Raw genomic sequence first — 24,157 nt, 5'->3', positions numbered from 1 at the left:
CTTTATGAATTGTTTTGGCCACCACAAGTGTGGAAGGGTATGCTCAGATGTGAGTCCCTTGCTCACTGCACCATCATGATTTAAGCAAGCCGGGCCGAAGACGGCTGTAATGCCAGAAACCGGTCCCCGGAAGCTTGTTTCCTTTCCAGTAAAGAATTGGCTTGGTAGTTTGGTCTGCTCTGTTCCCATGATGCACTGGGCCAGGGTCAGACTAATTTGCATGTAGCCAGTTTCTGAGCTGGGATGGTGCAGTGAGCTAAAAAACGGTGATAGATCAAGCCCTGATCTTTTGACTGGGTAGGAGTGTTCTGCTTAATTCAGATACTCTGTCCATCACCACCCCCTTTATGAATTGTAAGCGCGAACTACCCATATAGCTAAAAAAAAAGGGCTCAGCACTAGCGGGGTGGGGGTGTTTGGGGAGGCTAGCAGTTAAGTGGTTAATACTACTGCACAATATCTCACATATATCAATCTGGAAATATATTAGAATGTTTTCTTTCTGTTACATTTTGAATCATTTAACAGCTTCTCTACAAACTACCCATCAAAACAACTTACGTGTTCAGGCAATGCTCCAGCCAATCATAAGGGAGTGTTTGGAAGCTCTCCAAATATTCTGATCTCTTCTTAACACTGTTCTCTCTACAAGAACATGCTTGGCGCATTTGAAGTACAAAGTGTTGGCAGTATAATTACATCAGTTAATTAAAAAATGTGATATATATATAGCGTTTCTTGCCACTTATAAGTATGTCTCGCTGTGTGCCACTGCTGTCACAGAAGTAAAAAATTATTCAATATGGCATAGATATGACATATTTTAAAAGATTGACGAAATAAGTGTCCACATTTAAATAACTTCAACCAAACTGTTAAGCAATTTAGATGTGTAACCTCCCCTTTGCCTCATTTCCATAGTGCCTTTTTTGTTGATTATTAAACTTTTTTTGTGTTTACAAAATATGAATATTTAATGCTCAATCTTATTCCTTGTTCTGTGACGACTCAAGACCTTTCACCCTGCTAGTGACAGAACAGCTCTGATGTAGTAATCTCTTTACTCATAGTGGATCAAGTATTGTATATTGTTTCCTCTGGGTTGGCCTATCCACCTAGATAATACAAACAAACTGAGAAAACACAAGCACGAACGTGATTAATTAAAATCAAGAAATAGGATCAACAACATTTATCATAGAGGTAGTTTCCATTTTTCTCAAATTGTTCCTGGTTCCTTGATTTAATAATGGCAGGCATTTTAGCATCTTATACTTTTTGTGATACATCTTCTATTCTATAAGGTATAAAGTACCCCATGCCGCACAATATAAGATATTGCAAGTCACCGATGAGTTACATAGCCATTTAAAGGAACGATGCCGACTAACCTTATCATGTACGGCAGGGAGTACTTTATCCCACAAAACACATGGTCACAACTTCACCTTCCCTACAAACCACTTACACCTTTGGTACATAGCTCTTTCAAAAAAAGAGAGAATATTAGCAAAATGAAGAATAAAATTAGAACCTCTAGGGCAAAATGAAAAACATCAAAAACCTGTTGAATAATTTTTACAAAAATATATTAAAAACAGTTCAGTACAATTCAGTTTTTTTGTTTGAAATAAAAAAAAGCTGCAGTAACTCAGAATGTGTAGAAACATGCAGAAAGATTCTAACTTCTCTATAATTATCTATGGAATTCCAAAAAGAATCATGCTCTTTCTGCTAGTCACTGTAAGCTAAAACAAAATAGAGTAGAAAAAAGAAAAAAAAGGATTTTTTTGTGTGCTTTAAACAGCTGCTCTGTAACCTGATCTGCCTTTCAACTTGGTTGCTGGCTCTGGCTTGACAGGTTTGACTGCAATAACTTATCACAGTCCAATTCTGACGTCATTTCTTTCTAATCGGAGAGTGAGTGCATCACTAGTCGCTGATTCTAAAGAAATTAGTGAAGTGCATTTATACAGAGACTGCAGAATCCTATGTATTATAAATGGGATAAAATACCCCTTACTATACATTAAAAAGGTATTGCATGCCAAAGAGGAGTTCTATGACCATATGGAGGCACAAGGGCAATAAGGTTCCATATAAGGTTATGGAGCTCCAAGAAGACTTGCAAAAGCAATATAAGGTGCAACAGGGAGTACTTTATTCCTTATAATACAGAGTCACACCATCACCCTTCCCACAAACTGCTTAAATACTTGCAATTTTATCATGTGATAGAGCTAGGATATTTGTAGACATGAACACTAAAGTAGAAACTGTCATGCAAAATTAAACACACCAAGAAAGCAGTTAGATATTGTTAAAAATATATTAGAGTCAGTCAGTTCTTCTAAAAAAAACGCTCTAGCTCAGAATGTTTAGAAGTACACATAGAAGGGGTTCTATCTTTCCTATAATTATCTAAAGCATGCCATATATAACTCTTTTTTTGCTGCTCATAGTTCATCAACAAAAGGAGAGCAGTAGCAGGAAAAGTCATTTTATTTCATTGTTTAAACTGTAGCTTTAATCATGCTACGTGTCCTGCCTATCCCCTTGGTTGCTGGCTCCGACAGCAGGCAACATAATGTCAGTATTCAACTGTAATAAGCTATAACTAATGACTCTCTATGCCATGTCTTTATTATGGGTGACTAGGTGCTTCATTAGTCACCTGTAATGGGGTCCCATATATTATATTGCATTTTGTATGTATGATTGTGAAACATCTCAAACTAAATATTTTTTAAGATTTGCCACACTGTTTGAGTTTAGTGTTCAGTAGAAGGCTATTAAAGATATAATCAAAATGTTCTCTATTGCTAGCCTACAGTGCTCAAGATATTGATCACTTCAAGCACAAATATATTGTTTCTGATTACGCTTCCACACTCTTACAAAAAGTCAGATTAAATACTTATCTATGTTCCAGTTATATTCCAAACCTAAAGGTCACTTCCTAAGCAAGTTGCCAGCCATAGTCTCATTTTGGCAACATAATGATAATATAATCTTTCCTAATGAGCACCATTACCAGTTTTAGCAATGTTGGAGCACAGAGACCGTTCTTTGAATGTTGAAACCCTTTCTTACGGCCAACAAAGCAAATCTCTTATTAGAGCAATATGAGTGATAGAACCTTCAAACCATTTTTGCTTCAATTAAGTTGTTACAAAGAAGGAAGTGAAACAAGTAGCCTTAATCCCGGCATATGCTAATTACTTCTTATGATTCATCAGAGTCAATTACCTAGGAGATTCTTTTAAACCTCTAATGAAGATCTTACATTTAAGGAGGCCGCTCCTATTGTAGCAAGACACCCGATGGCCATATTATATGTGTTGGACTGACATCCTTGGTTGGGTTTGCCTACAAACATTTTGCCTTCAATCCTCCTGTTTTCTGAGCCTTTTCTGTTGGCTTTAGAACTCTTCACACTTTACCACTGCTCCCTCCTTTAAACATGGTTAAACTGCCTTACAAATGTCTGTTTCTGAAGGGTCACCGCCAAACATTTTGCCTTCCTCCTCCTCTTTTTCTGACTTTCTTTTTGTTGGCTTTAGGACTCTGGACACTTTACCACTGCTAACCAGTACTAATGTTCATGTGCTCCCCTCTCTAAAAATGATATAATTGGCTTACACCACTTTTTGGTATATTTAATTTACTTATAAGTCCCCTTTAAAGTGGCATACCATATATCGAGGGCCTGTACATTTCTCGTTCAAATACCTCATCTTGGTAGTGGATGCATCAGACCCCCTATTACGGGAGCTCCATTCTATTCTACCGGTTCATGACCGGAAACTAATTGATCAACTCCTTGGGTGGAATTTTTATTTTTTCGTCGGAAAAACGCACAAGACTCCCTACTTCTGGAGCCGTCACTTTAATCTACTGGAGTGCAACACAGAATCATATGTTACCTTATCAACGATAGTGCTGTACAACCCTTTTACTAATCTGCGGAGCCCACATTTGATGCAAACTGTTAACCCTCGCCTAAACTAACATTAGAAGAGCTAAATACAATTGGAGTAAAGGCATGTATTGATATGTCCTGATGATGGTCCCGAATTAAATAAGGATCGAAACGTCGTCGACACCTTACACTTGATGATTTAAATACTTTTCTATTGTGAAATCACAGAAAGTGTATTTAATTAATAATTGTCTGTTCTAATTTTTTGATCAGTTTACAGACTTTCTCCTGCCTTGTATTTGTTTGTTTTTCTATGGTTGTGTATATGTGGTAGTTGGACACAGGCTTGTGTCCCACTTGGAAATTGTTAGATATCTTGCCACATTTGATTGTATTTATTATTAAAACATGTCCAACTGGACATTGAACATAGATTTCAATTTTGGTCTATTTGTATCTTTGTTTTTAAATTGATATTGATGTTTGGGACCACTGTCTCGTGAAATATTGCATATCCCCAAGGTCCCAGACCTATTGCTACTTTGGGTTTCCCTTGTTATATATAGTAGTATTTAAAAAGTATGACATGCACATTTTTAAGTTTTACATATTCTGGTAGTGAAAAACTCTCAAATTCGTTTTTCACTACTGCAAGGCCTATCACTCCCATAGGATAACACTGGGTTACTGTAGTGCATTTAGTAAGTGATAACGTTTGTTTAGTAGTAGGTAGGAATGTCATGTTTGGTGTCTGGGGAAGTGTAATGTAAACCCCTCTTTAATTGTAAAGTCAGATTTTAAGTCACAGTTCTGAAAATTATACTTTTTGAAAGTGGCCATTTTCTTGTCCTAACCATCTGGTGCCAGCGGCCTGTTTCCTTGGGTCATATGACTAGAAGTAGTTGGCAGTCAGCCTTTGTGAATTCATCCCAGACAGAATCACAATAGAGGGTCCGGAGGTTGGCAGGATGGGTCCTCCTGACTTGTTGGGGGTGCAGAGCTGTCACCTATCACACTTGTACTTCAAAGGCACTGGCCCAGCACACTCACAAATTACTTCACACTCACCTATTACGCTCCCATACAGACTGGGGCCAGGACAGGGAAGCAGGGAAATCCAGACACTTCTGTGGGGGGATTCAGAAGCTTCTCCCATTTAAAGGGGTCACCTGGTAAAAATATAGGACCCTCAGACCAATTCTTCAGTACACTCCTGGACCTGTGGATACTACAGAAGTTGGTCTGTCCTGCTGCCAGAGGACAACCCTGCTGCCCAACACCTGCCCTGCTGTCTGAGAAGGAAGACTGGAACCACACCCTTCATCCCAGGCTGAAGTAACTCTTGTCAGCTGACTGACATCTTGTTCTGAGCTACAGGGAGACAATAAGCTCCAGAGGTTACTCATTACCTGCCCAGCTGACCTGCCGCAACTGGGCCTGTCTGGATCTGCAACTGGACCGGCCTGAGGTCTGTTGGCCTCTGCTGGAGTGAGTCAGTGATCCACAAGGGATGCCTTCAAAGTCCTCGACCCTTGGTGTGGCATCGGTTGAGCTCCTTGAGAAATACAAAGTTGTGGGCTCTCATCATTGTGAATGGACTCGTTCGCCGCAAGATCTTGCCACCACCAATGTGACGCTCCAGTGAACCAGACTCTTTGAGTGACAGCAGCCGTCAGCAACGCGAGATCTGCACTTCATGCTACAGCATCATCAGCCTGCGGTGACCTCCAACAAGAATCTCCTACAAAGACCATTTATGATGCCCTACAGGATCTTCATGCTACAGCGAGGACAGTTCATGACGCCCGGCCTGCTCTTTGTGCTACAGCGATGACTATCTGCAAAAATCTCCCTGCTAATCGCAGCCTCCTCCACTGTGAACGGAGCTCTTCGCACTGGAATTTAGAAGATATTTTTACAGCTGGACTAACCTGGTCCTTGTATCCAGCCTGCGCCCCATCGTGGTTGACCTCAACTTGTGACTTTTTGCTAGTCTCACATGACCAGATAACTGCGAGTCACACTTTCTGCTATTAGGCCCTATACTTACCTGAAATCTTTAAAATAACATATCTCTGGGTCTACTGATAAAATTATTACCAGAGTGTTAAGCACATGGTAATTTAGTAACTGTTTATGGTTCACCCTGACAAGGATTTTTGCTGTTGCTTCACAAGGCTCACTCACTCCCTTAACCAACAACCCAATTCTCACAATATGTTTATTTAAACAGTACTCCACATCTATACTGAAAAAAATAATCTGCCCCTTACTTAGAGGTTGTGGTATCATAGCTACTTAATGAGATTTTGAATTTCTCTTCACAGTGCCCTAGGGTTGCTATTTCTGGGTTGTTAACTTAAGTCCATTATGAATTAGCTTTTTTACAAAGCGTTTTATGGGTTCATTGGGGGTATAGTGTATATACATAATCTGGCAAGAGTTTCACAAATTATTTTTCAAATACATTCACATAGATAAAAAGAGCCCCAAAAAAATACATTAATTAAATTTTTCATATGTATCACTGTCGTGTATTTCTATAGGTTCTGAATCGATCCCCCTATTCCTGACCCTATTCTGGTTAAACTACCTAGCTAGTTAACTAACAGTCAGCCCATGAGGCAAGAAATCCCCCATGATGCAGATACCGTTATCTGACGCAGTCACACTACGGCACAGGAACGTGTTATCTGATTAGGTCATAACGCTTGAGATCTAATTAGACAAGCGACATTCCTCCAGCCCCTGATAAGGCATACGACGTTCTCATAACAAATCAAACCTATGACAACCTGGAAAATCCGTGCGGCCATTGTTTTGATTTCACAGAGAACTTTTGCAAAAGAATGTGCTAACGAGCAAGTCGTATGACATCTTTATTGACGTACCTATGTCCATCCTTACGTCAATCTCGGCACCTTTAAGGTATAAATATTGCCGACCTTGCCCTATGCAAACACACGCGTGGTGACAAGACGGAGCAGCCATACTTGCCGAAGCCGAGAGCAGAAGCAGACCCCGCAGGCAGCAGCCCCGCCTTCCTGACGCGCTGAGAGACGCGCTGCTATCTCAAGCCGAGAGACCCAGCACCGGCGCTTCTGGGCAGCCCTCGCAGGCAGCCTGGAATATCGAGAGCAGAGAAAGAGATACCATTCCTCATTCATCCTAAATTCCAGGTACAGAACTGAATAACCCCTCCTAGAGAATTCTTTAGTTATTCACTTGGCAAAAACAAACTTAACTTAAACTGTAACTTTCTATTCCCGCCCACGCATTAGACTTAGGTCAGGTACACGGGGTAGGCGTATTTAGAAACACCAGTTGAGTACGTTTAGTCAAATGTATATGTGTATGTAAATATATTTTAATCATTTTAAACATCATATGGCTCAGAAACCATATCAATGTTTTTACAGTATTATTTTATACTATTGCTTCTAATGTATGCACTTTACTTAACTATAAGTATTGCAATAATATCGATCCATTTCTCTTGTACGAGAAAAGAGACTGATCAATAAATAACATCTTTTATTGAACACGCCCGTCTCTTCCTTTTCTCTACATTCTGATGAGACTAAGAATGCACGTACTGACTGAGTAAAATAATTGCCTTGTGCTCACACGACTCTTGAGATTGACTCTTGATTAGGGGAGAGCAAAGTTGTCATGTTCTATGGTTGTCAGAAACTAAATCCCTTCTTGTCTAATCAGGGGAGTTAATCCTTCCTTGAACATTCGAGAAAGTTTCTAGCGAACTCTGAGCTTAGCTGGCAAACCCAAAAATTAAGTCTAGTTTCGACAGTAGTAGACCTAGTTAACGTCTGGCCTAGGCCTTTACTGCTGTAGGTACTATTCCAATGCGCAGAGCCTATTGGGAAAATAGGAGCAACACTACATGGCGCCCAACGCGTTTGGAAAGGGCGATAAAACTAACGTAAGACATTTAGAGTAACTCAGTCGTGCTTTCTCACTCAGACCCCTTTTCCCAAATACTCCAAAGACGTCTGGAGTGGGTGAAAGGTTATTATATCCTCCAAAACCTCGCAGGAGGGAACTCCTATGTATGGTTCTTGGTCTAGTCAACGTTGAAGGATAAAACAGTTCCAGAATATTGTGCATCTAATCTCTGTTTCCATAAGAAACCTGATCTGCAAACAAACATAATACCATCCTGTCTGTAAAATGGCAGAGAGTGATGATGAAAGAGAGGCAATTAGATTAGCTACTGAAATAGCAGATGCTGATGCTACCATGCAAGCAGCAGACCCGAATATAACACTCATTCCGGTCATTAAAAGGAGATCTATAACCTTAAAACTTATAGAAAATGGACTGACACCTAGAGGTGGCACAGTCATATTCGTAATTGAGGCACACGAATATTGGCAGACAGAGGTATACTATACATGGATACATTTTCCAGCAGCAAATGCTGTAACAAAGTACTTCCACTATTACAAAGTAGAGGAACCTCCTGAAACGTACACTCCTTTCGAGGAGGTGGAAGTACCACTCAAATTCCAAGAGCATTTGCTCTTATTTGATGGCGCCCTAAAACACAATAATCACATTACAAGGCTCGGTCCTTTAGGAAGACCAGGAGCAACGTGGCCGGTCCTAGCCGGATACACACCACATCCAGACATCGATAGGATACCTGCAGCTGAATTATTAACACAGCTGAAACAATTACTAAAAATTCATAGACAATTAGTTCAGTATGTAATGCGGACTTCAACAATTCAGCCAGCGATTAAACTACCACAGCTGACCCCTCACCAGGGGAACACAAATAAAATTACACCACAGAACATCCAATCCTGCCTAGGTAAAGTTCCAGCTAAACGGGAACAAATACCATTCTGGTTGGCACAGAAAATTACCCAAATAGAGGCGGTGTTTCCTGACACCACCCCATTAGAAAAACACAGGATTCTGACTATATGTCTCCCAATGGGAATCGCACCACACATTGAGGACTGTGACACTTGGGGTACAGTCTTTGCTTCCATCTATACAAAAACGCACGGTGTTCCATCCATTTCGGTGATACCAGATGTGCTAAAACAAATTCAAGATGAATACGGTCCAGAACCTGCTTTAACTCTTGGTATGAAATTACTGAAAGACTTCAAGCAGGTCTCGGCTATATTACTAGCCAACATAAAGGGTGAAGCAGCAAACGTGGCGATCCGCCAGAGGTTAAAAGAGACAGATATAGCAGACCAACCAGCTGAAATTGCCAGAATCATAGAAAAATCCTATGAAGAACTAGGCAGAGATAGTCTAGGTGGAATACCAGTAAAACCGCAACTGACTACAAGTCCAGAAAAAATGTTTTTTAATAATAATAATAATTCACCAAAAAAGAACTGGGATGGGAACAAACAATCCAATCCTAAAGAAAAGAAATTCCAGTCCAGAGGAAGGTCTCCTAGGCGAAGAGAGAAATCTCCAAACCCGAGACAAAGGTCACCCCAGAGTGACCCCTCTGGGAATAGATATAACCTTAGAAATAGGGATAATATTAAAAAACCTGATAGATATCAAGACATTGATACACGTCCCTCTCAATCTTTTCAGAATTCCTCGCAGAAATCGGAAAGAAGAGGACGATCAGAAGAGCACGCCAAGTCCAAAGACAAGGAACCTGCTCAACTGAAAAAGAAATTACAATTTCCAAAAAAGAAGGTAGCCAGTATCAAGGTAGTTAAAAATGCCGAGAATACTGAGGACACAACTGAAAAACGGAGAGTGGGCTCAGACAATGCTAGACAGCGCAGCAGAGGTGAGCATAGCTCGCAAAGTCCTTATGAATCATCTGGAGACAGTGGACACGAATGAATACCTTCAAGTGGAAACTGCAGATACCAGAGTTAGCAAGCCCCACAAGATATACGAGATAACATTACGTATAGAGGGAGATAAGACTAGGAAAATAAGGGGACTATTTTGGGATAACCTATCCAAGGGCTATGACATCCTTCTAGCTGAAAAAGACTGGCCACCAGAGTTTGTCAGGGAGTGCCCTCATGGCGAAGAAGTAATTATGCCTGCCTTCTCGAATCAAATACCGATTCATAAAAAATATACACTTGCTAGAAAGTGGGCAGTGGCCTTAGCACCTGCTTTATATAAAAATCATGTAGGATGGGATGAGGATTCTCCTCCTCACAAAATCCAGTTAAAATCACAACCTACTGCACAAAGGCAGTACCCAATTAAGCAAGAAGCTAAAAAACAAGTAAATGAAATACTAGACCAGCTAGAATACCAGGGGGTGATTGAAACTTGCACCTCACAAATGAACAATCCTTTGTTTCCGGTCTCCAAACCAGACAATTCATATCGCCTAGTTTTGGATTACCGACACCTTAACACATGTTGCAAAACTTTTGCAGTGCAAAACTCACACAGTGCTGCACTAATGAATAACATAGTGCGCAAAAAATACAAAACTACCTTGGACATTTCCAATGGATTCTTTTGTCAAAACATAGCACCAGAGAGCAGATATTTAACAGCTTTCTCAGTAAATGGCACTCAAAAACAATTCTGTCGGTTAGCCCAGGGGTACAAGAACAGCCCGGGGGTATTCTCAGCGAGAGTAACAGAATTACTACAACTATATGATGATGAAGCATTATCTTATGTCGATGACATTTACTTAACAGATGATGACTTGGAGACTCACTTGAAAAGAGTGAACACCATAATACTTGGTTTCGCTGCAGAGGGTTACAAATTCAACTTCAAAAAGTCCAGAATTGCCCATCTGACGGTCCTATTCTTAGGATATGAGCTATCAAGTGAAGGTAAAAGCCTGGCAGACAATTTCCTAGAGAAATGTGCCGTTATCCAAGCTCCTAAAACACTAAAAAACCTACAGTCAATTTTAGGCTTCCTAAATTTCGGAAGAACATACATTGCAAATTACGCAGAAAGGGTGAAACCCCTTTACGATCTAATTAAACCAGACTTTAAAAGATCCAGTTGGACTCAAACACACACAGAAATTTTGAGATCCTTACAAACAGACATGCTAATTAAAACAAAATTAGAAACACGTGATAACACACGCAATCTTGTGATTCGAGTCATCCCAGGGAGATGCGGATTCACATACCTGACTTCTAACGAAGGGGAAAAGGTACCAATTGCATTCAAATCACACTTGTACACAGAAGCTGAACAGAAATTCAGTAATACAGAAAAAATAATTCGTGCAGTTCAAACCGCAATAGCTAGAGAAAAAGACATAGCTGACGGTAGACATATCACAGTCAGAACAGCAGAATCAGCCTTTGAGGCACTAACAACACCGTGTAATTTACCAACAACAACATTGACTCCGGAATGGATACAATGGGTGAATTCAATCACAACGGACAAAGTATACTACTACTTTGATCCAGAACTAAAAGAATTAAAAAATCTAAAATATGAAAAGACGTATCCTCTGCCAATCGACATTCTGCCTCTACGACATTACGCCTGTGTAATCTATACAGACGGACATGCTCAACCCTCCGTTTGGGGAGAACATGCATACAATCCCACATGTGAGATTACAAAAGAAGTGTGGCGCGGAGGTAAACTAAGACCTCTATTAACAAAATCACACTCAGTAGAAACTAATTCAGAACTACAAACTGAAATAATAGCTTTGAAAATGGCGCTAGATAATGCGGATCGCGAATTCCCGACACTTATAGTGTCAGATTCATATTTCTGCGTCAAAGCATATAACAAGGATTTGCAGACATGAATTCAGAACGGTTACAAAGATGACACAGATGCACCAATAAAGCAGAGACTGCTCTGGGAACAAGTAGCTCTTTTGAAAAAAGAACTACCAAAGACTCACGTGACACACTCACTGAGTCACCAGCGTGATGGCGTTCACGTTGTAGGGAATTCATTGGCTGAAACAGCCGCAGCGGCAGCCAGTAAACCGGCTCCCGTAGATCGAAAAAAGCGTACATTAAAATACATTGACGGCGAAACATTGCTGGCGGTGAAAACATCATCAAAAGGCGACTGCTCAGCGTTACCGATCAATTATCCACTCAATTATACATACATAATCGATGCAAACTCCGTCCCTTTTGCTCGAATCCCTGGAGTGGGGGATAGAGTGATTCCAAACATGGACAGGAGAAACTTGTTAATCGCAGACGCACACATGGGCGAGGGTCTCAGACACCTTAAATTAAAAGATTCTCTGGAAGAATTACAATCACGGTACTGGTGGCCAGGCATGAGCCTGCACTACACCATGTTTGTAAAAAACTGCCCAAACTGCAACAGAGATCGCAGTGGGGAGAGAAGCAGTTTAATACCTCGTCGTATCAAGGCAGATAATATTACCAACAAAAAGAATGGCTTGCGATTAACATACACAGGCTAGTTCCACTTATAATGTAGATCCACAGCACTCGGCTGACGTCCGGACTGTTATACAAGATTTGCGAGTCTAAATGGCATATACGCTAAGAGCATGCTACGTTCGACCATTTTTTTTCACTCAGGCAATCCAGCCTGGGGGGGGAAAGAATGGCCAAATGAGCACAGCCCAGCGGGAATCTTCTCACTTCCTTCCTGAGGGTATGGGATGGTGTAAAGAAAAAACCAAGGCAGAAAGCAATCTATAATGGAAAGGACATTAGGTTCGGGAGCTGGGTGGGTCAAACATCTAATAAGTGTCCAACGTAGTCTAAATAACTTGCCAAGAAATTCTCTGAAGGGATTCAGTCCGTACGAATTATTATTCGGAACTAGGATGTTGATCTCTGACCTTGATAGTCAGACTTCAGTGGTAATAGAAAAAACCTTTGATGTCAAAGACCGTTTGGCTATTTTACAGGACTTAAACAAAACAAGAAAAGACCTGAGCAACATACAGTTGAAACAACAGCCAACAACCACTGAAGAATCACCACCTGTCCCAGCAAGACCTGTCTGGATTCCAAAAGTCGGGGATCTAGTCAGGGAGAAGATCGCGGTAAAGAAGGAATTTGGGCCTTCTTACAGAAAAGCAGTTCCTGTCTTGTCTGTCAACGGGACAAGATCAGTTGTACTACCGCCACTTGCTGGAAAAAAGGAGAACCGAGTTGTATCCATCGACCTGGTAAAACCACAACATGTGGCCGATAACAAACGGTAGGCCAAGTGGACTCCCAATAAGTAGCAGAACACCAAGGTTTGCTACCAGTACAGAGGTCCTATCAAAGAGGCTCATCACATTCGAAACGCCTACAGAAGAACAACAAGGACTATGCAACAATGCAATAGAACTAAGACCTCTGAAAACCCAAATAAAGACATTTAGCAGAGACACACCAATCAACAATGAAGTTCCAAGTGAAAATGCAAGAAACAAAAATCCTGAACCAATTGGAACAATTGACAGAACTGCATCTGGTTACTTCATCAACTTCGATGATTCCTCTGAAGGTTTCAGCGAACAAAAGACACAGCCATCATCAAAATCCTTTAAAGACAAAGCTAAGGAACTTTTGAAACAACTGAAAGAAACATATCTGGTTTCTCCATGGATTGAATTTTGGGTGGGTTTTGGTGCATTTATCCTCATACTTTGGCTCATCATGGTATTTACCTTGGGACGCTTCATTGAAGGAAAATATGCTAAAATGGACACAGCAAGTCAGAACATCAACTTGGTCCTCAAACCACACACATCTTCACACGTCGAGAAACGAGAACTTTCTTCAGAACTTTCTTCAGCCAACTTCACAGCAATTCCAATACCTGGTGGGGTAGCCTGGGACAACACTGACTATGAAATTTATGGTCCGGTCGAGATCCTGAAATATCCACACCAAATCAAGATCTCCTTGAGTGACTTTGCAAAACCAAACTCATTTGCTGATGATTGGGACTTTGAAAGTATAAACAATATGATGTCTGACTTAGTAATGTCTGCTAAATTTACAAAACATGATTATTTGCAAGGTTCTACAAATTATGATAGTATGTATTGCTATAACCATTATGGTAACCATTTCTTGCATAAATCTGCACAACCTAGAAATGTTTTAAATTATAATCAATGGGAACATTGTGCTACACCTCCAAAAGGGAGCTCTAGAACCGTTTATGACAAATACTCATATTTTTCAGGTTTTAACATAACTAATGCTGAAACATTTTATTACAAATTGTCAAACAAGACAGGGATGAAAACCATGATAACCAACACGAAATTGATATATTCAGATTCATTCTTTGAAAAAATGAATACTTTTGGATTTGATTATTGGGACAAAAATGTTGATTTGAAAAGTGTTTGGGGTACAAAAGAATGGCAAGTACAGGGTATAGGAGCCTGCATGATCCCAGAACAAATGATATTTTTAAATGACACTGCTCAACAAACCACCTGTCTTGGCTTAGCCAAAATCAAAGATTTAAATAACCTGTCTATTCCAAAGCCAACAATGTTTAGCAATAACTCTGATACAGATGAAGAAATAGACATAAACCATATACTTAACCAAAACAGAACACATCCTGATTGGAAACAATGGTTGATCTGGCCCACAGATACAAATAACTGTCAAGATAGATTCCTGAATAAAACACAGGGTTTCAAAATGACCAGGCCAGACCCTAGATATCCTCAAAGACATCACCCAGGGATAATAACAACCTACAGTGTGGGCAAATTATGCCTTCAATGGCTACAAACTTCCACACTGCCTGAAATTAAGCAACACCTAACTTTACTTACTGATGGTGCTGACTTGCGTGATTTCATACTGGGACCACGCAAACAGCGTCAAAAGCGTTTCATAGCAGCCTCTGTATATGCAGCATACAATGAGGCCTGGAAGGTTACTCAAATTGAAACAGCAGAGAGAATACGTGAAATTGATCGTATTAATTTGGAAAAATCACTTTCTGTAGTGGACAATGGGTTAATGACTCTGTCCTCCAGAATATTTTCATTGGACAGCATTGTGTCTTCAGCAATCGACATATTATCGCAAGACTTACTGTTATTACAACATGGTCAGTCGCAATTGCGCTCTATTGTACAGCTTGGCTGGACGTTACAAAATCTGCGTTCAGGCTATGTGCCTTGGCGTTTAATCAACACAACGTCACTATTCCAAATCTTTAACCTTACTGATAGACAAATCGGTATGGCGCAGAAGGGTGCTGATTATACAATCTTGAGCATTGAAAAACTAGAAAGATTACCAATGACAATGTCAGAACGACCTGTCAGTGAATGGATAATCCACGGAATCATAAATATTCCAATCTCAACCTTCAGGTTTCAATACTGCCAAAAATATATACAGGCTGGCATGTACGAGAAATTGGGTAAGGGGTACCTTAAAACAACTTGGAACCTGCCCTATTCACATGCATGTGTCAGTAACAAAGGACAGAAAGTGTTTCTTAGTGGCAACAATTGTGCTATGTCACTTAGCGGCACGCTTCTGTGTAACGGTATTAGTTTGCACGGAGCCTGTGAAGGGAATTCATACAACCTTTCATGTCACCAGCAAGGCGCACCTGCAACTGAAATAGAACCATTCTTTCAAAGACTCTATAATGGGAGTTACATTCTTATTGTAGACCGCAGATGTTGTAGTCTTATGCCCGGGACTCCTTATCTCGTCACCACGACGGTGAAGGTCAAGTGCTGTGGACGTTCTTTGTTCCCCAGCTCCTTACCAGACAGGGAGGCAAGGGCATGGCCCGGTTTGAAAATTACTTCTATTCGAATAGACACTTTAAGCAGAATGAAAACAGTGCTTCTTCAGACGCCTACAAGGCTCACGTCATCTAAAGAAACGTATGATCTACAAGTCGCAAGGACGACTGCAGAGATACATACATTATTATCAACTAATTCCCCCGTACATTTCGCGGAAATCCTGAGCGAAATCTTAAATATTTCTGATACCACTGGGGTCTCAAAGGTATTTAAGACAGTATTTTCGATGGCATTAACACCATTCAAAGCCATACTGGGTATTTTTCCAGATTTCGTCCATTCGATTTTTGGCGGACTTCCCCTGATCCTGGGACTAATTGCAGGAATCCTATTCCTAGTCCTTATTTTTCGTTATGGCAACCCATGTCACAGATCAAACTCTCGCGACAATGGAAGATACGATCCTAGCCATTGGATACCGGGACCGGATATCAAAAATCCTGGGACTCTCCCGGCTTAGAGACCTAAACATGACTTGGTTTCTATCATTTCGACCAATGTGGCAAAGGTGTGTTTTACCTGTACTAAGGTGTCTGCTATGCGGAGAAGAATGCGTGTTAGACACCTGTCTGACGCTACAATCGGATGCGCCGGTGGATGCAGATACACTGTTGGTTCCTACCAAGGTTCACGCACGGTGCTGCCCTCAAAGGCTGCCAATTCTGATGACGGCATTCCTGGAATCTTCACCACTACGATTGAAGAGTAGTGAAGTTCAAGATGAAAGCAGCATCGAACAGGTACGACCTTCTGTCAGCAATGCAAATCAGAATGTCAATGGAGACAATCATGCGCACGAATGCATGGTTACCCCTATTTCCGACTTAGTGGAACTTTCCCATGAAGCTGTTGACAGTTTTTTCGAAAGCCTGAATGATATGATGTTCTCTCCGGAACAGAAATAGAGACTTTTGAGTAAACTCGCACACGGCGTTCCCTGAATTCGGCCTTCAACCTTTACAAATAAAGTCACATGAACAATTACAATCCAGTTCACGGACAGCAACTTTTTTCAGCAAGCCCTTAAAATATTTTTCTATATATTTTTTCCCCGGGACACTGATCTTCTGCTTAAAGTAAGAAACTATTCCTAGAGAACTAAGATTTCTATTTTAGATACTTTATATAGACTTTAGCTGCCCGCTGGTATGTTCACAAATATTTTATTATGTGATGAAATGGTCTCGACCTTCCTTTCTGTATAGCTATATTAAGAGCCATTTCATGTGTATTTCTCATATACCAAAAAGCAATAATGCATTACAATGCGTGTTTACTTTTGCATTTAATTCATAGCTTAAGTGCATACAATATATATGACTGCAATTTTTCTGTATATTTGAAAATTTCGAAATGCATTTATGTATTTTGGGGTGGTAAGGTATACACTATACTCTATAGTATGTTGTACTATGTTATACTATGCATAGATTAGTAGATATGACCATAGTTAGCGTGGAGTGGGTGTCGTGTATTTCTATAGGTTCTGAATCGATCCCCCTATTCCTGACCCTATTCTGGTTAAACTACCTAGCTAGTTAACTAACAGTCAGCCCATGAGGCAAGAAATCCCCCATGATGCAGATACCGTTATCTGACGCAGTCACACTACGGCACAGGAACGTGTTATCTGATTAGGTCATAACGCTTGAGATCTAATTAGACAAGCGACATTCCTCCAGCCCCTGATAAGGCATACGACGTTCTCATAACAAATCAAACCTATGACAACCTGGAAAATCCGTGCGGCCATTGTTTTGATTTCACAGAGAACTTTTGCAAAAGAATGTGCTAACGAGCAAGTCGTATGACATCTTTATTGACGTACCTATGTCCATCCTTACGTCAATCTCGGCACCTTTAAGGTATAAATATTGCCGACCTTGCCCTATGCAAACACACGCGTGGTGACAAGACGGAGCAGCCATACTTGCCGAAGCCGAGAGCAGAAGCAGACCCCGCAGGCAGCAGCCCCGCCTTCCTGACGCGCTGAGAGACGCGCTACTATCTCAAGCCGAGAGACCCAGCACCGGCGCTTCTGGGCAGCCCTCGCAGGCAGCCTGGAATATCGAGAGCAGAGAAAGAGATACCATTCCTCATTCATCCTAAATTCCAGGTACAGAACTGAATAACCCCTCCTAGAGAATTCTTTAGTTATTCACTTGGCAAAAACAAACTTAACTTAAACTGTAACTTTCTATTCCCGCCCACGCATTAGACTTAGGTCAGGTACACGGGGTAGGCGTATTTAGAAACACCAGTTGAGTACGTTTAGTCAAATGTATATGTGTATGTAAATATATTTTAATCATTTTAAACATCATATGGCTCAGAAACCATATCAATGTTTTTACAGTATTATTTTATACTATTGCTTCTAATGTATGCACTTTACTTAACTATAAGTATTGCAATAATATCGATCCATTTCTCTTGTACGAGAAAAGAGACTGATCAATAAATAACATCTTTTATTGAACACGCCCGTCTCTTCCTTTTCTCTACATTCTGATGAGACTAAGAATGCACGTACTGACTGAGTAAAATAATTGCCTTGTGCTCACACGACTCTTGAGATTGACTCTTGATTAGGGGAGAGCAAAGTTGTCATGTTCTATGGTTGTCAGAAACTAAATCCCTTCTTGTCTAATCAGGGGAGTTAATCCTTCCTTGAACATTCGAGAAAGTTTCTAGCGAACTCTGAGCTTAGCTGGCAAACCCAAAAATTAAGTCTAGTTTCGACAGTAGTAGACCTAGTTAACGTCTGGCCTAGGCCTTTACTGCTGTAGGTACTATTCCAATGCGCAGAGCCTATTGGGAAAATAGGAGCTACACTACATCACAAAATTCATTCCTCAGATGTTTATATCTCTCAGTCGCATCCATAATAACAGCCACCACTGTATATTCCGAATTGTCAATGTTATTAACTGCTCATTTTTACCCAAAACTTTGTTTTTCATAAAATGGCATTTTACATTTCTATTCTTTAGCTACTTCAATCATTATAATTTGTCAGAAGGTCTCAGTAACCTCTTGAATATGCTGGAAACGATTTGATAGTCCTGCAATGGACCTTTCTAAAGCAGCCCATGGTAAGATATCAAGCAAGACTTCAGTCTGCTAGCTGACAAATTGTCAGAATACTTATTTTAGCAGGAATTTTAGAAAATCTAAGTTTTGGACATTAGTTAGTAGCAAACCTGAATTAACGTGAAACCTGGATTCTAAAGAGAATTATTTAGAGTCTTGAAAAAGCGAATTGTACCGTGAAACATGAGTTGGCTATTATTATTGTGACTGAGAAATATAAGCATCCGAAGAATAAAAGCTGGGATCCATTTGATCACAGGAAAAATGTAATAAAGATCATGTTGGACTCTTTTCTGCTACGTAAATATATTTGTTGATTAATATGTCTAATATCTGTTACAATATGTTATTTTTTTAATTGCTCCACACATGGGTATCATCAGAGCGCTTTACATAAGTTTGAAGATAATACAGTACAAAGTATTAAAAGATATGCACAGAGTATAGTAAATAAATACAGTAAAAAATGCAGCATTCAGACAGGATCAATATAGAGAACACATGAAAAATATAGTGTGCACTGGTAAATAAGTAACCGAGGCATTATTTGCAAACTAAAGTGGCAGGGGAATCTACAAGTTTTTACAGCAACAGGAGGTAAGTTCAGTGGTCTGGGTATATAGGGAGTAGGTTAGGTGTGAAAGGAGGGTTGTGAAAACGGAAGGATGAGGTAAGGGAGAGGAGAAGGGGAGAAATAGTTATAGTTTGATTCCCACGATCCCATAAAACCTTTACGAAATAGGAGGTTGGATTGGGGATTTAGCTGCTCAAGCCAACAATGTTTTTACAATGTTTTTAATACTTATCCCATTTGATTTTATTTTTGTTTTTATTGGTACTTAATATGTGTAATGTGAATATGCTTATGTGGAGAATGTATTTGTCTTAATAAAACAATTTCGAACCGAATCAATCAATGTAGAAGCCATTTCACTCATAAAAAACTCGCAGTGCTTGTTTAGACATGTAGACGCGTCAGCTCTCATGATGAGAGTCGAGATTCTGTGGTTTGCTTATTTGTTCTACTTTTCACCACTAGATGAGGGCAATACAATTATTGATGTCTGAGAGAATGGGTTTTCTTTGAAATGCTTAGACTGGCGAGGAAGTAGCAAACCACATGCATCAATTTGCTAGAAGTGTTTATTTGCAAAGTTCATTCCAGGCCAATTTGAGTTGCCTGCGCTCTTTTTTGTGAGCTTATCTTTTAACAGTAATATTGAAAATTAAAAAGTACTTTTATCATCATGTATAATTTCTACAACTAACAAATCTTTTTATTCAGAACACAATAAATGAATTGTCATTCGATGATAAATAATAAGCTTGTATCATGGTAAAGGGACACAGAAACAAGTTAGTGTTTCAGTCCTCAAAAAAGAGAAATAACCACGGGCTTTAAAGTCAATATAATTTTGAATATATGTGAACGTGATCATACCAGCATTAGTGCTCTGAAGTAGTCAACAGCGTGGCACAAAGGAAACAACAAAATGTGAGCAACTTTAAAAAGTAGAAAAGATGGACAGTAAAAGACAAGAAAGGGGCAAGTGGAAAGAAAAAGCCTCAATAGATTTTTGAAAAATCGCCTAGTTGCGCCTATTTACATACTCAGAAGAGCGCTATTAAAAATGCTTCAATTATATTGTATTATAAATGCTCAATGATTACAGTGGTTACAAAGAGGGACACTTCATATAAAAGCATGGAGAGCAGAAATAGCAAATCAGCAAGTGATTCTGAAAAATCAAGCAAGAAACATCTCTATTTATCTCGCTTCTGGGCAGCTTAAGGCATGTATGGCCTGTGCCTTAAGTCTGCCGAAGAGTCCCTTTTTGAAAGGGTTGTTTCAGGATTAGGCTCTCGCCAGTTATTTCAGGCATTTAACTATCTACTGTCCCTGGCACTTTGTTCTACACGCTCTGCAGGCGACTTTCCCTTCTACATAACCTCTAAAATTTCTAATCTTCTGGCATCAATTTTTTATCTGCCTCTGCATCAAAGTTGCTAGCTGGAGGAAAGTCAACTGTCTCAAGGTTCAACACCAATAAGACAGAAGTAGTGATCTTCGGCAAGAACCCCTCCGCATAGGACTCCAAATGGTCCAAAGGGCCCGATTTTCAGCTATGCTTTAAAAACGGCCCTGTAACAAAAATGGCCCCCAGGGTCCCAAAATCAGCCCCCACCGTAGTGGCCCACTGGGGGAAATGCCCGGTGCCCGCTACGGCCAGTCCGGCCCTGCCCACACCCAGAACCCATGCCAGGAACCTCAAAATAATCATCGACAGCAAACTGGACATAATTGCAGAAGTCAGTGTTGTCACTGTATCATACTTTCACACAATGAAGATGCTGTGAATGATCTTCAAGTGGCTCCCAAACAACACAAGAAAAACTGTCACACGCCCTTGTCATCAGCAAGCTGGACTATGGGAACACCCTGTACGCCGGGATCCCCAAGCAACTCACTAGAAGACTACCGACCATCCAGAACTCAGCAGCCATCATTAACCTCCCTGTTAGACCTGACATTTTTGTCGTGTTTCCCCAGTCTTTTTGCTTTCTGACCTCTCGGTTTTGACTCTGTTTTTGCTGGTTTAGTGTCTTTGAATACTTTCTCACTGCGGTTCAATTTTACAGTGTAAGTGCTCCTGTTGTAAATTGTGTTATGAATTGGTGTTTCCAAGATTGGCGTATTTGATTTACTAGTAAGTCCCTAGTAAAGTGTACTGAGGGTGCCAGGGTCTGTAAATCAAATGCTGCAAGTGAGCCTGCAACACTAGTTGTGCCACCCACACAAGCAGCCCTGTAAAGGGTTCTCAGACCCGCCACTGCAGTGTCTGCAACCAGTCTGTAACTGCCATGTCGACCTGGTAAGTGCACCCACTTGCCAGGCCCTAATCTTTCCTATTTCTTACATATAAGTCACCCCTAATCCAGGCTCAAGGTACCCCTGTAGGCAGTGTGCAGTGTATATTGAAGTTAGGACATGTACTGGTGTGTGTGATATGTCCTGGTGGTGAATTACAGTGTATTTTGTTTTTCCCTATGGAAAGGCTAGGTAGGATAGAATGGGAGTTTACTTATAACACTTCATAAGCATATCTTCCTATTGGGACAAGATAGGGAAATGGAATTTAGTATGCCTGAACTCAGAATATCAAAATGCATCTTTTAGTAAAGATGCTTTTTGTGTTCTGTGTTTGAAAATATCACTTTTAGAAAGTAGGTATTTTCTTGCTTAGCCATCCTGTGTGACTCTGCTAGGTTAGTGGATTGACTGTCTGTAGGGATGTGCATTCGCTTCAGACAGCCACTGGGGGGGTCAATGTGTGTCCTGCCTTTCCTCGATGAGTCAGGGCTGTTCTGAATAGACCTGGGCTGCATTTAGAGTAGTGGGAGATGTCCTTGCACCTCAATGGGGCCTGGTCCGCCTTGGATAATGCTGCCTCCATCTCCTGCCAGGAAGCCGGGCCAGAGAGGACAGAACCTGTTTGGGCTGGGCACAGACACTCTCTGCCCAAAAGAACAAAGAGAAACTAAGTATAAATATTGGGGCCCAGACCCCAGAATTTTAGGACCCCCTGTTCAAGAAGTCTCAGGAACAGCAAAGACTTCAAGTTCATCTGCTACCAGCACTGGGAACAGTGTGTTTTGTGCTGCAACAGAAGAAAAAACAACCTGACGCAGTCACCGACACCGCTGCCTGCTCTGTGTCCTGAAGGCACCGCCAGGGCCGGCTTTAGGCATGTGCAAGCTGTGCACCTGCACAGGGCCACCAAACCCCAGGGGCCACCACGCCAATATATATCCTTAATATATTAATCCTCTGAGGATGGATACACATTTGCGTGGTGGCCCCTGGCAGGGATTTGGCAGCCTCCGGCTCTGTTCCACTTCTAAACACCCTGACCCCCTCCCCTCTTTATTGGCCTGCGCGCTCCGCCCTGCCCGGACCCCCTCTTCCGGGCCCCCTACCTACGCACCCTGCCCAGGGCCACCATGAGCCTAGAGCCGGCCCTGGCACCGCAGAGGGCACCGCCACACCTCACACCCCAGCCCTGGTCTCACTGACGCCGAAGACCGATGTCGCCACCTAGCCGCTGCTTGCACCACGACTGGTAATCCCGCACTCTGCACCGCCTCGCTAACGCGGTCGCTCCACACCGACATCGACACCACTGTTGGCACCAAGGTTCGAGGACACCGCTTGTAAGTTACACGACGCACCACCCTCAGCCCGCACCGCAGCCTTGGCCTGCCAGCACCATCTACTCCGGTTTGTCACATGACAACAGCGCTTCCACAACAACAATGAGGCTGCTTGCACTGTGACCTGCAAGCATGGCGATGAGCACAGCATCACTTCGCAAGGCAGCCCTGGTCTCACCGACGCCACTGGACGACCATCACAAAGCCACTGCCTGCACCATGACCTGAGGACACCGCACGCCACACCGCTGCACTTAACACTGCAGCCGTGATTCCTGCCAGTGCTCCCGACTTCAACTGAGAAGAGTTCGATCTGCAATGCGTGTGACTTCAAGGGCCTGACGACTCCTGCACCGACCTCTGGAACCGACACCTGCAGACAACAGCTCTTCGGAGCTCAACGAGAGGTTGCCGACGCTCGGCATTTCAAAAGTGACTGTTTTACAGGTCTTCCCGACACCGTAGCTGGTCCACGATGCCGCAGACAGCCAGAACTCGTTGGATTTGTTGTTCCCAACTCCATGATAGCCCTGGACAGGGCTATTGACTTCAAGGAACTGTGTTTCAAGTCTATTTTGGAGTATTGATATTTCTGAGAACTGTATGGTGCATTTCTATCATTTTGGTCTTGTTCGGGTATTTACTTTAGAACGGACGATTACCATTTCATTTATTCAGTGGCCAACAACCTGCTTTGGTCCACTGTGGAATTATGGTGTGTCGAACCCTCACCACATACCAATGATGGGTTAAACCCTATGGAATTTTCCTCTATTTGATAGCCTTGACGAAGTTCATTGTGAACGAAACGCGTTGGCTGAGGAATTTGTTTTAATTGGAATTGAATAAAAGAACCTTGAAATAAGAATTGGAGCTTTCGAGCACTCCTTTTTGGTGCACCGTCCTTGCACATATGAACTTTGGGATCTGCTTTGCAGGAGAGTATTGGTGCGGCATACTCCGGACGTAGTGTGCACAACATATGGACTTACATTTCATACTTTGAAATATACTGTGCATAACCTTGGTCAGCCGTTTCTTTTCTTTCTAATTGAGTATTTTCACTGTGTTACTGTTGGTTATGTGCAAATGCTTTACACACTGCCACTGAGATAAGCCTGACTGCTCGTGCCAAACTACCAAGGGGGTGAGCACAGGTTAGTTCTGTAGTG

The 24,157-nt window shown here is 41.4% G+C and overlaps 1 protein-coding gene and 1 long non-coding RNA gene across 4 annotated transcripts in view; one reads left to right on the top strand and one right to left on the bottom strand.

The window, feature by feature from the left end:
* LOC144763784 (uncharacterized) overlaps window positions 1-23,612 on the top strand; it is a 310,592-nt gene extending 286,980 nt beyond the window's left edge. The window contains exon 8 of the long non-coding RNA XR_013596261.1: window positions 23,433-23,612. This is a non-coding gene — a long non-coding RNA (uncharacterized LOC144763784). The remainder of the gene's footprint in view (window positions 1-23,432) is intronic.
* Window positions 1-24,157, bottom strand: part of SYT14 (synaptotagmin 14) — a 761,278-nt gene that overhangs the window by 169,640 nt on the left and 567,481 nt on the right. The gene's annotated exons all lie outside the window — the stretch shown is intronic.

The sequence above is a fragment of the Lissotriton helveticus genome, chromosome 6, assembly GCF_964261635.1.
Source record: "Lissotriton helveticus chromosome 6, aLisHel1.1, whole genome shotgun sequence".
NCBI lineage: Eukaryota > Metazoa > Chordata > Amphibia > Caudata > Salamandridae > Lissotriton > Lissotriton helveticus.
This window is presented reverse-complemented; position numbering and strand designations above follow the sequence as displayed.